A 16,299-nucleotide genomic window follows, 5' to 3' on the forward strand; every position below is an offset into this window, starting at 1 on the left:
AAGTAACCAAAAGTAACCAGTGCTTACCGGACTGCCTGGCACTGCAGAGGCCAGCACTGAAATGGGGGCGTATAGCTGGAAGCCTAATAGATCTGCTCACTCAGCACTCTGCACTGCAGGTTAACCATCTGGTTTCTGAGTTGCATTAGGTTAATTGAAGGACTTTTGTTGATGCCTTGATTTTGATGCTATTGGTATTTTTCAAAAGGAAATCATACCCATTTTAGAAATAAGAATACTTATAGATCTTTCTCCAGCTTTGTAGTAATCTTTAACATTTCTTGCCTGTTGACTACAGTCTTTAGGTGCAGGTTAGTGGATAAAATGTGAAGACTTATTTTCAAATCCTTGTGCAGATACTCCACAATCATAAGTGTATACATATTTATTTAAACACACACACACACACACACACACACACAGACACACACACGTAATCTACTGGTCATCCTTCCCCTGGCTACCATTTCCATCTGTTGTCAAAAAGAGGCACTTTGAAACTAGGAACTCAGCAGTGTTGGGAAATAACCAGTGAATCCTGACAGCACATCAGTGTTCTGATTACATGGTTCCAACAAGGTGTACTGGGAGGCTCCTTGTACACTGGGCTGGGGTTTGGGGATTTTAAAAATCCTTTTCCTCCAACCTTGGCCCATGTTCATGTGAATGACCATTCGTTGGAATGTTACAATTTTTAAGAATAAGATGTTTTTCTTTACAAGTTATTTTGTTCTTGTTTACTGACCAGAAAAAAAGAAGAAAAGTTATTGTGTTGGTTTTAAATACGATTAGTCACAGGTGCTCTTCATAGCTTCTGTAGGCTTTGTTCTAACCTGCAACATGAACCAGGTATGTGGCTGTGATGCTTTTTGTAATGTTTTGGCCAGAGTGGTCATCATCTTTGAAGGAAGAGACTAGCTGTACAGTAACTTAGTTCTTTAATTTAATGAAGATTATATATTTTTTTTCTAATTCGTGTTAGTGGATTTATACTTACAGTTCTTATAGAGGGAGAGTATTATGATCATAGAAATGTATATTTTGAGGGAAGTTGAAGCCATATTTTAGATAGTACCAGAGGAGATTTGTGATCTGCCTATATTGTTTGGAAATTGGTTTTAAGTGTATATTCCTTAGAAGTCATGGGAGTCCCACACATATCATGTATTTGTGTGTGTGTGTGTGTGATTGTGTGAGAGAGAGAGAGAGAGTGAGTGTATGAGTGAGTAAGTGTGTAAGTGTATGTGTCTAGGGTACACATGTGTGTGTATGTGTGAGTTTATGTGATTGTGATGTATATGAGTCTGTGTGTGAGTTTGTGTGCATGAGTGTGTGTGTTGTGTGTGAATGAGTTTGTGTGTGAGTGTGGTGTGTATGAGTATGTGTGTAAGTGTGTGTGAGAGTGTTTATGTGGGATAAGGTTCAATGTTGAGTATGAACTTCATAGGGGCCATGTTCCCAAGTCAGAAGTGGTTCTGCCCTCACACTAGGGCAGCCAGTTCCAGCTACTATGGCCTGATTCACTTGGTTTCCCCTACAGGTATTTTCCCTTTGAAAATTCACTAGCACAGGACTAAACTGCTTTGGTTGTTAATTCTCCATTGCAATTTGCACATGCCACTTCCAGAGTAATTTCAGAGCGAACCATTCAGCTGTTGAAAAGCTCTGTCCCGTCTTTGGACCTTTCCCAAAAGGTGTTTAGGCACTGTGAGTTACTGATAAAGAGACTGAGGCCTTAATTCAGCACCAAGGCATTATCAAATACCTTTATACACTTTGTGTCTGAAATACTTAGTAAATATCTTCACTTTAATTTGGATTTTTCATTTTACAAGATTGTATTTATTATTCATATATAGAGAGAAACAGAATGAATAGGATCTCAATCTCTCTTTCTCTCTCTCTCTCTCTCTCTCTCTCTCTCTCTCTCTCTCTCTCTCTCTCTCTTTCTTTTACCTCTCTATCTCCATGTGTATTTCTAACTGTATCTGTATCTTATCTGTATATCTCTATCTTTATATTATAAGGTAATGACTAATGCAATTAATAATGCTGAGAAGTCCCACAATCTGTTATCTGCAAACTGGGGACTCAGGAGAAGCATAGTGTAAGTGTCAGTCTGAGGACAGGAGAAAACCCATCAGGCAGAGATTGAATTCTCCCTTCTCTCACTGTTTTTTGTATGTACAGGCCCTCAACAGACTAGACGAGGCCCATGTACATTAGGTAGCGCCACCTGCTTTACTCAGTCTTCCCAATTCAATGTTCTCATCCAGAAACATCCTCACACCCAGAATAATGCTTAACTACATATCTGAGTACCCCTGTGGCCCAGTCAAGTGTATGCATAACATTAACCACCACACACTTGTAGGATAATCAGAGCGTTTCAAGGACTAAAGAATACTAAAGAGTATTCTTTAAGAGTACTCTTTCCCAAGCCGGTTGAAATGATCTGACTCCTAGAACAGTGGACCAGGTACCCATCTCTAAGTCCTGCTCTTATTCCCCAAGGCTTTCCTCAGAAGTGCTAGCAATGTTACACCTTTACCTTCCTGACCAACATTCCCTTCATTGAGTCCGCTGACTGCTGCGTTTATGACGTGTGCTTGGTTTTGTGACTGTCTCTTTAGTGAGCTATGTGCTCATCAGAGGTGCTGACAGTGTCGGTGATCCTCCACAGAAGTACTTCCTGTGCAAGGAAAACAGTGTTGTCTCCTCCCTACCCTGTGGTCTTTGTGTAGGGCACATGGAGGCGAGCAGCGTTCTTGGCCGTGACCATGATGGGCTAAGTCTCCACTTCATGGTGTCTCTCCAGCACAGTTTTCCTTCAAGTTCAAAGTGATAGTAGTTACGTTGTATAATTATGTCTGATTTACAGACTGTACTCATGTGTTTGGTCTTCAGGTTTCAACCAGGTAAGGGAATGTTTTGCGTCTTAAAAACATACATTTTGATCGTATATACCACCTATTGCCCATCGTAGTGAGTATAGAAAGAAATTGAGTGCTATATTATATTTGAAGAACACTTGGATTACTCACACGTCTGATTTTTCCTCCATTAGCACATTCCATCAATCGTAATACTAGCAATAATGCTATGCTCCTGGCACTGCGCTCAGCATATTACTGGCATTCTTTGTGTTTGTGTGATGGTGCCCTCATCTGCTAGCTGAAATAGATGTACTTTTGTTTATACCCAATTTTTTCTTTGTTTTGTGAGACATTTGGCTTCAAGATAGAAAGAATTGAGTTAGTACATGTAATTAAAATGATTAATGTCTCCAAGAGTTTATTTTATACTTACTTGTTTAGAATGCTCAGGTCTTTCCTAACTCTCCTCTTTGCTTCTGTTTGGATCAAGAGCTGGTGTCGGACAAGAATCAACCACAGGCAGTCATTTGGTACAAACCGCAGATGACCGTGACCGTGGTGGATGGCCTTCTGACCAGATAATGTGGCCTTCGCAGATCCCAATAAGCTGACCTGTGGGTCTTTGTGAAACCTCAGGGGAGAGTTTTATCCAAAAACCTGACAAGATGACGCTGGTTAGTGCCAAGGGAATGGTGAGCTGAAACATGGTGCACCATTAGGACTTGGATGCCATGCCTAATTGAACTGTTTTCCAAAACCAGATTTTGGTCAGATGATACAGTGTTTTCCCTAGTCACTGGCAACATTTCCATTTCCTGGTCAGTGAATACTCTAGCGCGGGCTGAGTGCCAGGGACCGTGCTTCTGCCTGGTTGGGTGGAAGTCGATTCTTCATTCACGCGGAAACCCTGGGTCTCTGAGACCTTCGGGACCCCTCCCTTAGGACTTCATCTGTATCTTCAGCTCTCTCTTAGTTAGAACTTCACTTCTCTAGTGCTAACCCCAAGTTACTGCCCTCGGGGGCACCTCTGACCCCATCCATCCTCTCGTGTACTGTTGGCCTTGTTGGAATTGTCAGAGCGCCTTGTGAATGGGGTCATGTGCGTGCCTGTTGCCTACTTGACTGGGGAGGGGGGTGGGTGCAGTGTCAATGGAGCAAAGATTCATCTTTTTATTATAGGGTAAAAGCAAGGCTTTGTCATTTTTTTTTTCTGTCACTTTTGGGTCCCTCTACTTCTCCTTTGAACAAAAAGTAATACAAAGGGATTATTATATCAGAAGGCATTTTTCTTGCATTTTTGATATGTAAAGTAACAAAACTATAAGAGACTTACTTCTACCAAAAAAAAAAAGGTAAATTTCTCAAACCTAACATAGCAAACATAGTAACAAGTTTAGTGTGTGCTCATAGATTTTCAATAGATTAGTTAATGCTTGTGGTCTTATGAAGTAACAGTGTAGGAATCATGAGCAGCTTGCATTTGGAAAGGGCTGAATTCTTTCCCCCGCATCGGAGCTGAGACTTACACCAGGAATGCAGAAGACATGCCCATATTCTCTAGCGCTCCTGCCAGTGGATGATTAGCAGCTCCTATCACCAGGATACTGAAATTAGGACCCTAATTCCTTTTGATATCACCACATCCTGGGCCTTCCCCTCTCTCTGACTCTGAAATGTGTCTCCTGCCTGGCCCTTTTCCTGGTGCATCTTCCAGCTGAGTTCAGGATTTTGTCATCTTTTTCTTCCTATCTGATCTCTCTGCCTCAACCTCTTCCCTTTCCTGTCTGCTGTGCTGCCTCCAGAATCAGCTGATTTCAGTTGGTCACGTTCAGCTGCTCCAAGCCCTGACTGTGTGTGCGGAACAGAGTCCACGCTGGTCCAGGTCCTCCCGGACTTGGCCTTCAGGCGCTTCCAGCCCCTTTCCTGGGCATAGTCCTGCCCTTGCACCTGCTATTTCCCTCCTCTCTGCTTCATGCCATCTTGATTATCCTAAGAGGCTTCTGTCTTGTCTCTTCTCAAATTTCCCTTGACCTTCTATGGTCCGAATAAAAAGAACAGAAGAAACAATTACATCTTCTATGATATTCAAGTAACTTGAATGCAAAGGAGTAGAAGTCTGTCTCTGCCTTATCATTTCGGAAAGACTTGATAGAGGGGCGTAAATCATATCCCAGCCAGCAGCTAATGAAATCTGCATCAGTCTAAAACCACTCCACTACTCAGAGTGTCATTTGCAGCTCCAGATTGAATAGATAGGATCAAGGTATCCCTAATGATTATATCCTGAAAGATTGTGTCGTAGACAAGAGGTGCCAGAATCAAGATAAAGAAGCTTATTTTCAGAAAGCACCAAGAAATCTCAGGCCTCTGCTGTCCAGTGTGGTGGCCCTGGCCATTGTGGTTATGGAGCTAAGGGTAGGTAGCAGACCTGAACTGAGATGTCCTGCGAGTGTGAAATATGCACCAGATTTTGATGATTTCGTTTGAAAACAGGACATAAAACAACTCACTAATATTTTCATGTTACACGTGAAAATAATATTTTGGAAATTTTGGGCTAAAGTATAGGTATTATAACCATTCATTTCACCAAACTCTTCTTAATTTTTAATACAATTCCAAGAAAATTTGAAATAACGCATTTGGTTCACACTTTGACTTTCATTATATTTCCATGGGAAGCTGTTCCAGTAGCAATTCCCGGGTGTTACTCCCTATCCTTGGCAGCATACTAAGCCATAGTGGTAAGCAGATGGCTGTGTACTTGTAGTGAAGGAAGGAGTAGTAACTAGAAGCAAGAATAGTCTTGCTAGGAACAAATGACACCTCTTTCTTTATAAAGTTACTGGGCGAGAAGATGAGAACAGTTCTACAGACTTCTATTTGGATTTCTGTAATATATTTGAGACGTCTCCTCTGATAAGCTCCCGGACAATTCGAGAACACAGAGATATGGTGGACAGCATGGCTATGTCTGCAACTGGTTGGACCCAGTTCTCAGGATATTGTTGTATTGATTGCTGTGTCCAGAACAGGTTGGGGGGAACTCTCTTGGCTTCCCATAGCACTTGTTCCCTCAGTGTTGGGAGGGAACATAAACCAAGTCACTGGGAGGAGATCAGAATGATAAAGGCTTCCCATCTTGGCATTTCTGTGGGAATTCCGGGTGTCTCAGGAGGCCACAGTCAAGGTGTCCGATGGACTGCAGTTCCCGGAGGCGGTTGGGGCCTGGGAGAGCTTCATCTAAGGTGGCTCAGCCAGGTGGCTAGTGAGCTGGTGCTGGCTGAGGGTGGGTGGGAGGAACTCATTTAACCCAACCAGGCCCTTTCCTGGTGCTCTTTGAACTGTTTGGTTATAGGTCAGATTCTAGGCCAGGGAAGCTTCCTGAAGGATGATCTTTAATAATGTTGCAGACTGCCTTGCTACCCAGCTCCACATCTTCTAATACTATCTCATTGGGGTTTAGGATTTCCACATATTAATTTGGAAGGAACACAAGCATTCAGTCCTTTGCAATAACATCACTATTGCTAATGGTTGAAATGAAATTGATTATTTACTCTCTTTTAGTTCTAAGCTAGTGGTATTAAGTATATTGTCATTTATTACAGATCAACCCTGAGTAGAACTGAGATTCAAATTTGGGATTGCATATTTGACTGCAAAGCACACCCCTATAACCACTAAGCTATAAATAATACCTTGCTTCACCAAAATTTTTAAAAGATTAATCAATTTAGCCGAAACTGGTTTGGCTCAGTGGTAGAGCATCGGTCTGCGGACTGAAAGGTCCCGAGTTCGATTCCGGTCAAGGGCATGTACGTGGGGGATGTGCTGGAGGCAGCTGGTCAATGTTTCTCTCTCATCGACGTTTCTGGCTCTCTCTCTCTCTCCCTTCCTCTCTGTAAAAAAATCAATAAAATATATTTTTAAAAAAGATTAATCAATTTATTTTTTATGTGTTAGATCAACTAGCAGTATTCTATCCAATACCTGCTTTTTCATGGACATCACCTTGGGGTTGGACATAAAATAATTCGAAGACTGTATTTGTGAAACATAACATTTAGTTGGGGAAGTAAGGGTTACATAAAACAGCCAAACAGCCAGAATTTGGTGTAAAAGATTAAATAACAAATATTATATTTTATGGAGTAAGTTGTGTTATTTTAATCGTGCAAGTTAGTATCACCATTAAGATAGCAAAATAGCCTTCCATGTAATGGAACCATTAATTTGGTGCTTACTCGTAGTGTAAATCATTCCTGGCCAGTCATTTATATTGACATTAATTTCCCCGAAGCCCTAAAGATAGCATACAGCAGACATTAACTCTGAAAAGTTCAGTTCTCAGTGAAACCTTATCCTATCTTATCCTGCAGACATGGGGGTGGGGAGTCCTGGTGCACAGACTCCACTTGCTTACTTGCTGGGGGCCGGCACTGAAGGTTTCAGGGGTGCTGCTCAGAAAGGAGGGAGCCCTGAGCAACGCTCTGTGGTGCTGTTGATGCTGGTCCCTGTGGATCCTGCTTTCATGAACACAGTGACTTACATTCTGCCTGTCTGTTCAGCAGGCCTCACTGGGGAGACGCCCTGGCTCTACATGTCATTCTTCTGTGACATGAGAAGTAAGAAGACATATGCTACACTTGGGTGAACCCTGAGGACATACTGCTGGGTGAAACGAGCCAGTCATAGAAGGACAAATACTGTATAATCCCCTTCAAAGGATGCACTTAACGTAGTCAGACTCACAGAGACAGAACGTAGAATGCTGGTTGCTAGAGGCTGAAGGGAGAAGGGAAGAAAGAGGTGTGTTTATGGGTCCAGAATTTCAGTTTTGCAAGGTGAAAAGAGTTCTGGATGTGTCTGGTGATGGTAGTTGGACAACAGTGTGAAAGTGCTTAATACCACCGAACTGTGCACTTAGAAAAATGGCTAAAATGGTCAATTTTATGCTATATGTATTTTACCACAATAAAAAATGCAATAACATGATGTCTTCATAAAGCCTATGTTTACCTGTTGTTGTTTTTTTTTTTTTTTTTAAAGTGCCCAGTAGATTGTATTACATTTTATTAACTCTATGCTTAGGTTTTGTAGGATAGCAGAAAATATCAGGGTTGATGTTGGTACCCTGGCTTATTAATGAGTTGAATAGCTTTTTAAAGAGAACGATGAAGTAGAGATTTGTTGGCCTGAAATCATTGCCACCTGCTCAGGAAAGCCCTTGAAGGAAACTCCAATTATTCTTCTCACCTTGCAGGGCAACCCCAGACCTCAGCATTGCTAAACAGATTCATCTCTTGAAAATCAAAACACAGTGTTGTGTCCCATGTGCTTGGTGAGCATAAGGACAGTGTGTATCTTCAAACAGCTGAAGTGATAGTAAGAGTCCTGTAGTCCCACTGTATCATGGAGGGTAAATACCTAGGACTGGAATTGCTGGTCACATGGTAGGTGTTTAATCTGATAAGGAACTGCCAAATTATTTGTCTTAGTGCCTGTAACATGCTGAATTTTTCACCAGCGTTGTATAAGAATCTCAGTTGCTCCACATTCTTGTAAACGCTTGGTATATTTGCCTTTTAGATGTAGCCATTCTAGCGAGTGTATCATGATGTCTCATCAAGGCATTATTTTGCATTTCCCTACTGACTAATTACGTTGAAGATCTCTTCTTGTGCTTACTTGACATTTGTTCATTTTCTTTGTTGAAAGTGTGTTTAAAGCTTGTCTTTTTTCCCCCTCCCCAGTGGAGTTGTTTGGCACTGAATTTTAATATAATTACTCCGTTTATATGAAGAAATATAAAGAAGGTATTTTGTGGCTGACATATTTTTAAGAAAAGAATCCCTTGCGATGGATATTTTTGTTCTTTGGGGCAGGCATAGAAGGGTTCTTTTGTTATCTGTTGGCCTATTTTAATTTACTTTACCCTGCTTCCCAACATACACTCTTTACTAAGTCTGTCAACTCTTATTCTCTGGGAAAAGCACATGGGAATTCACTCACTACCCTTCTAACACATATTTGAACATGTACATTGATGGCTTGCAAACCTTGTTTCATGAAAGCCTCCTTAATTATCTTATGTCATCAATCTACAGTAGGCAGGCAAGTGATCACACATTTATTGGTTCCCTTGCAACTAGCACTGTAAAGCAAATAACTGGGGAATAAAGAAATGACTATTGATAATAAGCTGCTAACCTATGCAACTTAAGTGCTCTTGAATGATTCCAGAGTTGTAGAGGGTAAGAATTCTATCTGAACTGATGGATCTAATAGTATATTATCTTGAAATTCTTACTAAAATCTGCTTATCTAAGCTTTGACTGTAAAACATCTACATTTTACCTGATAGCTATCTATGAAATCTACTTGAAACTGTATTGTAACAAAGCTATGATTATGATTTGGCTATGAATAAGAAAGGAAAATTCTATTTTGAGAACAGATGTGTCTAGGTTAAACAACCTTAAGAGTGTTTCAAATTTCATTTCAGATTTTTCACTCATTGTTTAATCTGGCTTTATCAGTGGAATGAAAGGCAGAGTATGTTCTTGGACATTATTCGTGTTTTGATTAACATAAAGTTAAATTGACTTGTGTTCATGCTGTGTAGAATAATAGATGTATAGACAGAGATTAAATGATAAGCTCTTAACTTATTTATGGGAATAAAAAAAATGTGTTATGATCTAATGGAGGACTGGATTGCCACCTAGGAAATCTGAGTTCTAGGACCACTTTTGCTGTGTGACTTTGGAGAGGTCACTTGACCACTCTGATCTTTCATTTCCTCTGCTGTGAAATGAGTGGACAGGAGCAGATGACTGTACAATCCCTTAGCTTCACAGTTGTCTTTATTAGGATGGTTGTGATGTCATATGGCAACTTTGATGTTCTTCACAGGTGGTATTTTTCCCCATGCCAGTCATACTTGTGTGAGCCTTCTCTCTCTGAATCATTAGAGTAGGAGTTCAGCTGGTATTTTCTCTCTTCAAAAAATGTGAGAAGAAAAGGCAAAAATAATGATAAATTTGAAAAGGAATTTTTGATACGATATTTAGGACAAAAACAACAACAATATTGGTTGCAAAGTAATAAAATATAAAATGTTTTTACTTTGTTATTATGTGTCACAATCAATTTAATTGGGCCCAAAGATATTTTCGGTTAAAATTTCTCTAACATTATATTAAATGTATACAGCTTTATTCTTTTTAATTCCTGGGATCCCATGCATTTTAGCAGACAAAGAAAATAAAATCTTAAATTATAGGCAGTAAGCAATCAAAAAGAGCCATAAACTTGGAGTCTATATTCTTTTTTAATCTAGTATTCATTTTTTACTTTTTGTTCTTGTTGAACATTGCTGGGTAATGGGACAGATAAAAATAGATGAATTTGAACGTTTTAAATGTGAGAGGGGGAAGTATCCATCTGAGTTGTTATTTCAATAGACATTGCCAGCCATGTATTTATTTATTTATTTATTTATATTTATTTATGAAGCCAAACAAAATCTGGGTCAAGATTTGCAGGCTTACTAATAAACATCTGGCAAATCGTTCATTACACATCGCTCCAAAAGTAAGAGGAGGATGGGAGGTGGCGTCCACCTTGATGAAGGGTTCTTCACCATCATCTGTTGAAGTCCCAAGCACCTCCTTAAAATATTTGAAAATATGGGTTTCTTCTATAATCATACAAAATAGAGTAAATCTCATTTAAAAAAAAAGTGTATCTGTTATACTCAGAGCACTTTTGATCCCTGTCTGTGAGCCCCCACTTTTCTGTAGACAAAGATGTAGATGTTGGCCTGATGGCATGCCGAAAGCAGATGCGAGTGGAGAAGTCTGCTCCATTTTCCACCATGCTATTTTCTTTCTTTTTTTTTTTTTAAAGTTTTTAGAAATATATATATTTTTTATTGATTTTTTTTATACAGAGGAAGGAAGAGAGATAGAGAGCCAGAAACATCAATGAGAGAGAAACATCAACCAGCTGCCTCCTGCACACCCCCGACCGGGGTTGTGCCCTCAACCAAGGCACATTCCCCTGACCGGAATCAAACCCGGGACCCTTCAGTCCGCAGGCCAATGCTATTTTCATTGGAGTGGCCAGATGTACCGATAACAATCGCTTTCATGATTTATTGAAGCATATCCCAATACAGATGAAAATGAAAGGAAAAAAGACACAAAAAATAGGCGTCAGAAGACCTTAGGGACATGACTGTCCCCCTTTTTAAAACGGAGTCATGTTATTTCTGGGTCTGAGTACGCGCCCGGTCCATGTTACCTGTTCCTTTCTTAGCAATGGAATAACCTCTGCTCAAAAGTGGGTGCAGCGCTGCCTCCAAGGGCTGTCCCCGCTCCAGGAGAAGGAAGCGCGTGTCTGTGAGCTCACGTAGGGACTGGAACTGCATTTGGAGGACAAGATAAAATGCTGCTTTGCAATATTTTACTCCCTTGCAAGCATGAACAAAGTTTCTGAAATGTAAGGTATCTGTTTTCCTCCCCAGTTTGCGGTTGTTTGTGAGAAGGCTAGATCCTTTCCTGCGGGATTTGTGACAAGTTGTGTTGGGGATGTTGTGTCGGGCCTGGTGGGAGGCCCCGAGGGGGGCTCAGGCTAATGGCACTGCACAGCCTCCTTCGGTTTGTTTTCCATTAAAGGCACAGCCTATCCTGTAGTTGATTTGTTTTGTTTTTTCCTTCTAGAATCAATTTAGAGTTTGTAAGAGCAGCTGTGTGTTAGAAAGAAGATTTGAACCCAATCTTTTCTCAGGTAGATGAGGAAATGTACTCTTTGTTATTCAGTGAAAATGTTTCTTTATTTTCCTTTTAAATCCTCACCAAAGGATATGTTCTTATTGATTTTTTTTTAGGGAGAAAGGAAGGGAGAGAGAGAGAGAAACATTAATCAGTTCCCTCTGGTGTGTATCCTGACCGAAATTCAAACCCACAATCTAGGTATTTGCCCTGACTGGGAGTTGAACTGCAACCTTTAGGGGCACTGGGACAACGCTCCAACCTGCTGAGCCACCTGGCTGGGGCAGATCAGTTTCTTTTTAATGATACTTTATTTTTATTTATTTTTTTCCATTTTTTATTAAGGTATTATATGTGTACATATCTTACCATTGCCCACCCCCCCAACCTCCCATACATGCCCTCCCTCCCCAGAGTGTTGCGTCCACTGGTCATGCTTATATGCATGCAAACAAGTCCTTGGGTTGATCTCTTATCTCCCCCATATCTCCCTCCCCTTCCCTCTGTAATTTGACAGTCTGTTTATTGCTTTACTGTCTCTCTATCTTTTTGTTAAACACTAATCACTTTTATTCTCCAGGGTAACTTGTGTTCCATATCCTTTTCTTTTAGAAATCCCCAATTGGACACCTATCCTGTTCATTTCTCTGAGGCCCGAGAGGAAAATAAATGGTAATTACATGTTCAAAATATATTGTTAAATTCATGAATAACTCTGATAATCATAGACACAACCTTCTATTTGTTGACAGGATTTAGGTGTTTCTTCTCCCATTGCCCCACCATTTCTTATTTCCCTTCCCTTTCCTCCCTCCTGCCCCTTCTCCTGTCTCCATTCTCCTGCCTCCTCTTTGTCAGCCTTACTCTTCTCTCCTCCCCGCTCCCTCCCTTCTCCTCCTTCCTCCCATGTATTCATTCTCAGCCATTTGTGGAGTCTGTCCTGAGCTGGTCACTGTTCCACTGTCCTCTTGGCCCTGAGACCCCTGCACTTCTCCTGACCTTCTCTGAGGTTGCCTGGGTGTTTGCTGGCAGTGGCTTTTCCTTCGAATTCTGTGGATATTTGACCTCCCCAGTTTGGACCTTTAGAATCGGGATCACTCATGGGGATGAGTAAAGCAGGAGCAGACTTCTGTCTGTTGGCCCGTGAAATTGTCAGTATTCTCATGTGGTGTGAGACCTGGTATATTTCTTTTCCCAATCACTGACATAATACATATGTTTCAAAAGGATGAAATGGTACCGGTCTGTACCATCACATGTGACTATGGACATTAAAGCCACTCCCCTGAGGAAAAACTGATTAAATTGGACTACACATGTTAATTATTTTCCTCTCTATGCATATGCTAATGTTGTCAATAAAGGCGCTCAGTCTGTAATAAGTGCCTCAACTCAGTGGGCAAAAGTATCTGCGGTAAAGGTGGTTTTGTAATTCCTGCTACCTCTTTGCACCTTATTTCTTTCTTGTTCTTCTTGGCCATTGCTAACCGAAATGGCTGTTTCTGTGAGTCGGGGACCACTGGAGTTCTCGTGTGCCGGGTTCGTGTTGCTGTGTTTGTAGTCACTTAGTAGCTGAGCTGCTGCTTCCCTGCTGTGACATGACCAGTGCATTTGTCTTCCCAGTATTCCATGGAGAGCTGGACTCTGGTGTTGCCCAGTATGCCAGCACCATTATCCTGGTGCTTTGTGGGAGTGGGGAATGTCTCCCTCAGGGGAACCCCTGGTGTAGTGCATCTGCTCCAGATGGCTCTTGAGATACCAGTTTCCTGATTTTGTAGTGTCTCCGTCTCTCCTTAAGTTGACAACTGTGAGCCGCTGGACAGCTTGCTCAGTTTTCTTCCTCCTAATGGGATAGCTTCTTCTTGCCATGGTGCCTTTTCCCGTAGCCTTTGTTAACCTCTTCACACACCCTCAGAGTTGACCCCCTGCCCCCACGTGGTACTCCCCACTCTATCCAAAAACCGTGTGCCGTGATCCCAGCAGCCCTTATCCCACCATGTACCCAGGTGTTCGTTTCTTCACACTTTCAGCTGCTCAGAACCGACAGCCTAGTGTGGTCAGGCACATAGTGGGTCAGCGTAACTAAGCGGCTGATGACCTTTGAATGGACTTACGGCATCTGTCCAGACTGAGGCTCTTTCTTCTTCTTTTTTTTTAATATATATTGGGTCGGCAGCTAAGTAATTGCGGGTTTCACACATATATGGCTTCAGTTGAATTTTTAGGTTTGCAGACGTAGTACAAATGTAAAACACATTTTGTTATTTGATAGTTGGCTATTCAGCTGTTAATCAGTAAAAAAAGTTTTTTGATCTGTTTTGTACTTTTCGTTTGGTGTTCGTTGAAAAATGGAAAATCAAAAGGAACATTTTCGTCATATTTTGCTTTTTTATTTCCGCAAAGGGAAAAACGCATCGCAAGCTCATAAAAAGTTATGTGCTGTTTATGGTGACGAAGCCTTAAAAGAACGGCAATGTCAAAATTGGTTTGCCAAATTTCGTTCTGGTGATTTTTCACTCAAAGATGGAAAACGCTCTGGTCGTCCAGTTGAAGTTGATGACGCCCTAATCAAAGCAATAATCAATTCGGACTGTCACAGTACAACACGTGAGATTGCAGAGAAGCTTCATGTATCACATACATGCATTGAAAATCACTTAAAACAACTTGGCTATGTTCAAAAACTCGATACATGGGTTCCTCACGAACTGAAAGAATCACAGTTAACGCAACGCATTAGCAGCTGCGATTTGCTAAAGAAACGTAATGAAAATGATCCATTTTTAAAACGACTGATAACTGGCGATGAAAAATGGGTTGTTTACAACAATATCAAGCGGAAAAGATCGTGGAGCAGGCCAGGTGAACCAACTCAAACAACATCAAAAGCTGATATTCATCAAAAGAAGGTTTTGTTATCAGTTTGGTGGGATTACAAAAAAATTGTCTACTTTGAACTCTTACCACCCAACCGAACGATCAATTCTGATGTCTACATTGAACAACTAACGAAATTAAACAATGCAGTTGAAGAAAAGCGGCCCGAATTGACAAATCGAAAAGGTGTTGTATTCCATCATGACAATGCAAGGCCACACACATCTTTGGTCACTCGGCAAAAATTAATGGAGCTTGGTTGGGATGTTTTGCCACATCCACCATATAGTCCTGACCTTGCACCATCTGATTACTTTTTGTTTCGATCTTTACAAAACTCCTTGAATGGTAAAAATTTCAATAATGATGATGATGTCAAATCGTACCTGATTCAGTTTTTTGCTAATAAAAACCAGAAGTTTTTTGAACGTGGGATTATGATGCTGCCTGAAAGATGGCAAAAGGTCATTGATCAAAATGGGCAATACATTACAGAATAAAGTTATTTAGTTCCATGAAAAAATTGTCTTCGATTTTCTTTTAAAAATCCGCAATTACTTAGCTGCCGACCCAATATATATATATTTTATTGATTTTGTACAGAGAGGAAGGGAGAGAGATAGAGAGTTAGAAACATCGATGAGAGAGAGTCATCGATCAGCTGCCTCTTGCACACCCCCTACTGGGGATATGCCCGCAACCAAGGTACATGCCCTTGACCGGAATCGAACCCGGGACCCTTCAGTCCCCAAGCCGACGCTTTATCCATTGAGCCAAACCGGTCTCGGCTCTTTCTTCTGAGATGCCTTGTGCTCTGGTCAGTTAGAGACCCTGGCCTTTGGGCCAGCTGAGGCAGGACATCAGTTCCCGTATTATGAGGTTCTTCAGAGAAAGTTGGGGGGAGGGTCCCACCTATATTTATGAGTTGCCTTGTGGATTGTGGGGTGTAGCTCAGGTCAAACCAGACCTGGCTCCTTTCCTGTCTGTTACTATAGCTCTTCTCACAGGTGGGAACAAGGGCTGGAGAGACGGACTCCTTGGGTTGGTGGGTAAGAATGTGGCTTTGGCATTAGGAGGACCTGGGGTCAGCGTCGGGACTCCGTCACATATGACATAAGGGACCTTCGGATAGCTGTATGCCCAGTCTCTTCACCTACCAAGTCAGGATAACATAGTACCCATAGCATAGGAGCCCTGTGAGCATTAAATGAGTGAGTTGCTACGTAGACTATGGAAATGTTTAATCCCCGTTCGTAGCTTTTGTTGCCATCATCATCTTCAGATGGAGATAATAACATCTACTTCTCCTGGTTACTGTAAACAGTAAATGGGGTGACGTTTATAAAATACACCGTGCGAGGCGCACAGTGTATCCAACAAGTGGGAGCCTCGGTGATAATGGTAAAATGACAATAGCATTATCAGCTAGTGTGTTCACACTGTGACCCTGAATGCTGGCTGATGTCAAGCAGGCTTTGCCAAGAATGGCTGCAAGGGTAGCTTGTCAACCAGATGGTACCATTTATTCATCAACAGCTTATGTTACTTAAAAACCTCATCACTGGTTTATTAAATCATTTCTATACTTTTGGTCACAAAAATAAGTTCATACAAGATTTTTTTTTTAAATATGTTTTTATTGATTTTTAGAGAGAGAGTAAAGGAGAGGGGTAGAAAGATAGAAACATCAGTGGGAGAGGCACATCATTGACCAGCTGCATCCTGCACAGCCCCCACTGGGGATCCCTAACCCAGGCAAGTGCCCT

At 41.3% G+C, this 16,299-nt stretch overlaps 1 protein-coding gene across 3 annotated transcripts in view; it reads left to right on the plus strand.

Moving 5' to 3' along the window:
• FAM110B (family with sequence similarity 110 member B) overlaps window positions 1-16,299 on the plus strand; it is a 122,308-nt gene that overhangs the window by 10,281 nt on the left and 95,728 nt on the right. Inside the window, exon 2 of one of the 3 annotated variants that reach the window (XM_045581428.1) lies at window positions 12,269-12,328. The exons of 1 other annotated variant lie outside the window; for it this stretch is intronic. The gene's annotated coding sequence lies outside the window, so the exon portion shown is untranslated. Of the gene's footprint in view, window positions 1-12,268; window positions 12,329-16,299 lie in introns of those variants that run through there. One more of the 3 variants, XM_036436970.2, reaches the window with a different exon arrangement.

Source organism: Pipistrellus kuhlii, unplaced genomic scaffold, assembly GCF_014108245.1.
Source record: "Pipistrellus kuhlii isolate mPipKuh1 unplaced genomic scaffold, mPipKuh1.p scaffold_m20_p_14, whole genome shotgun sequence".
NCBI lineage: Eukaryota > Metazoa > Chordata > Mammalia > Chiroptera > Vespertilionidae > Pipistrellus > Pipistrellus kuhlii.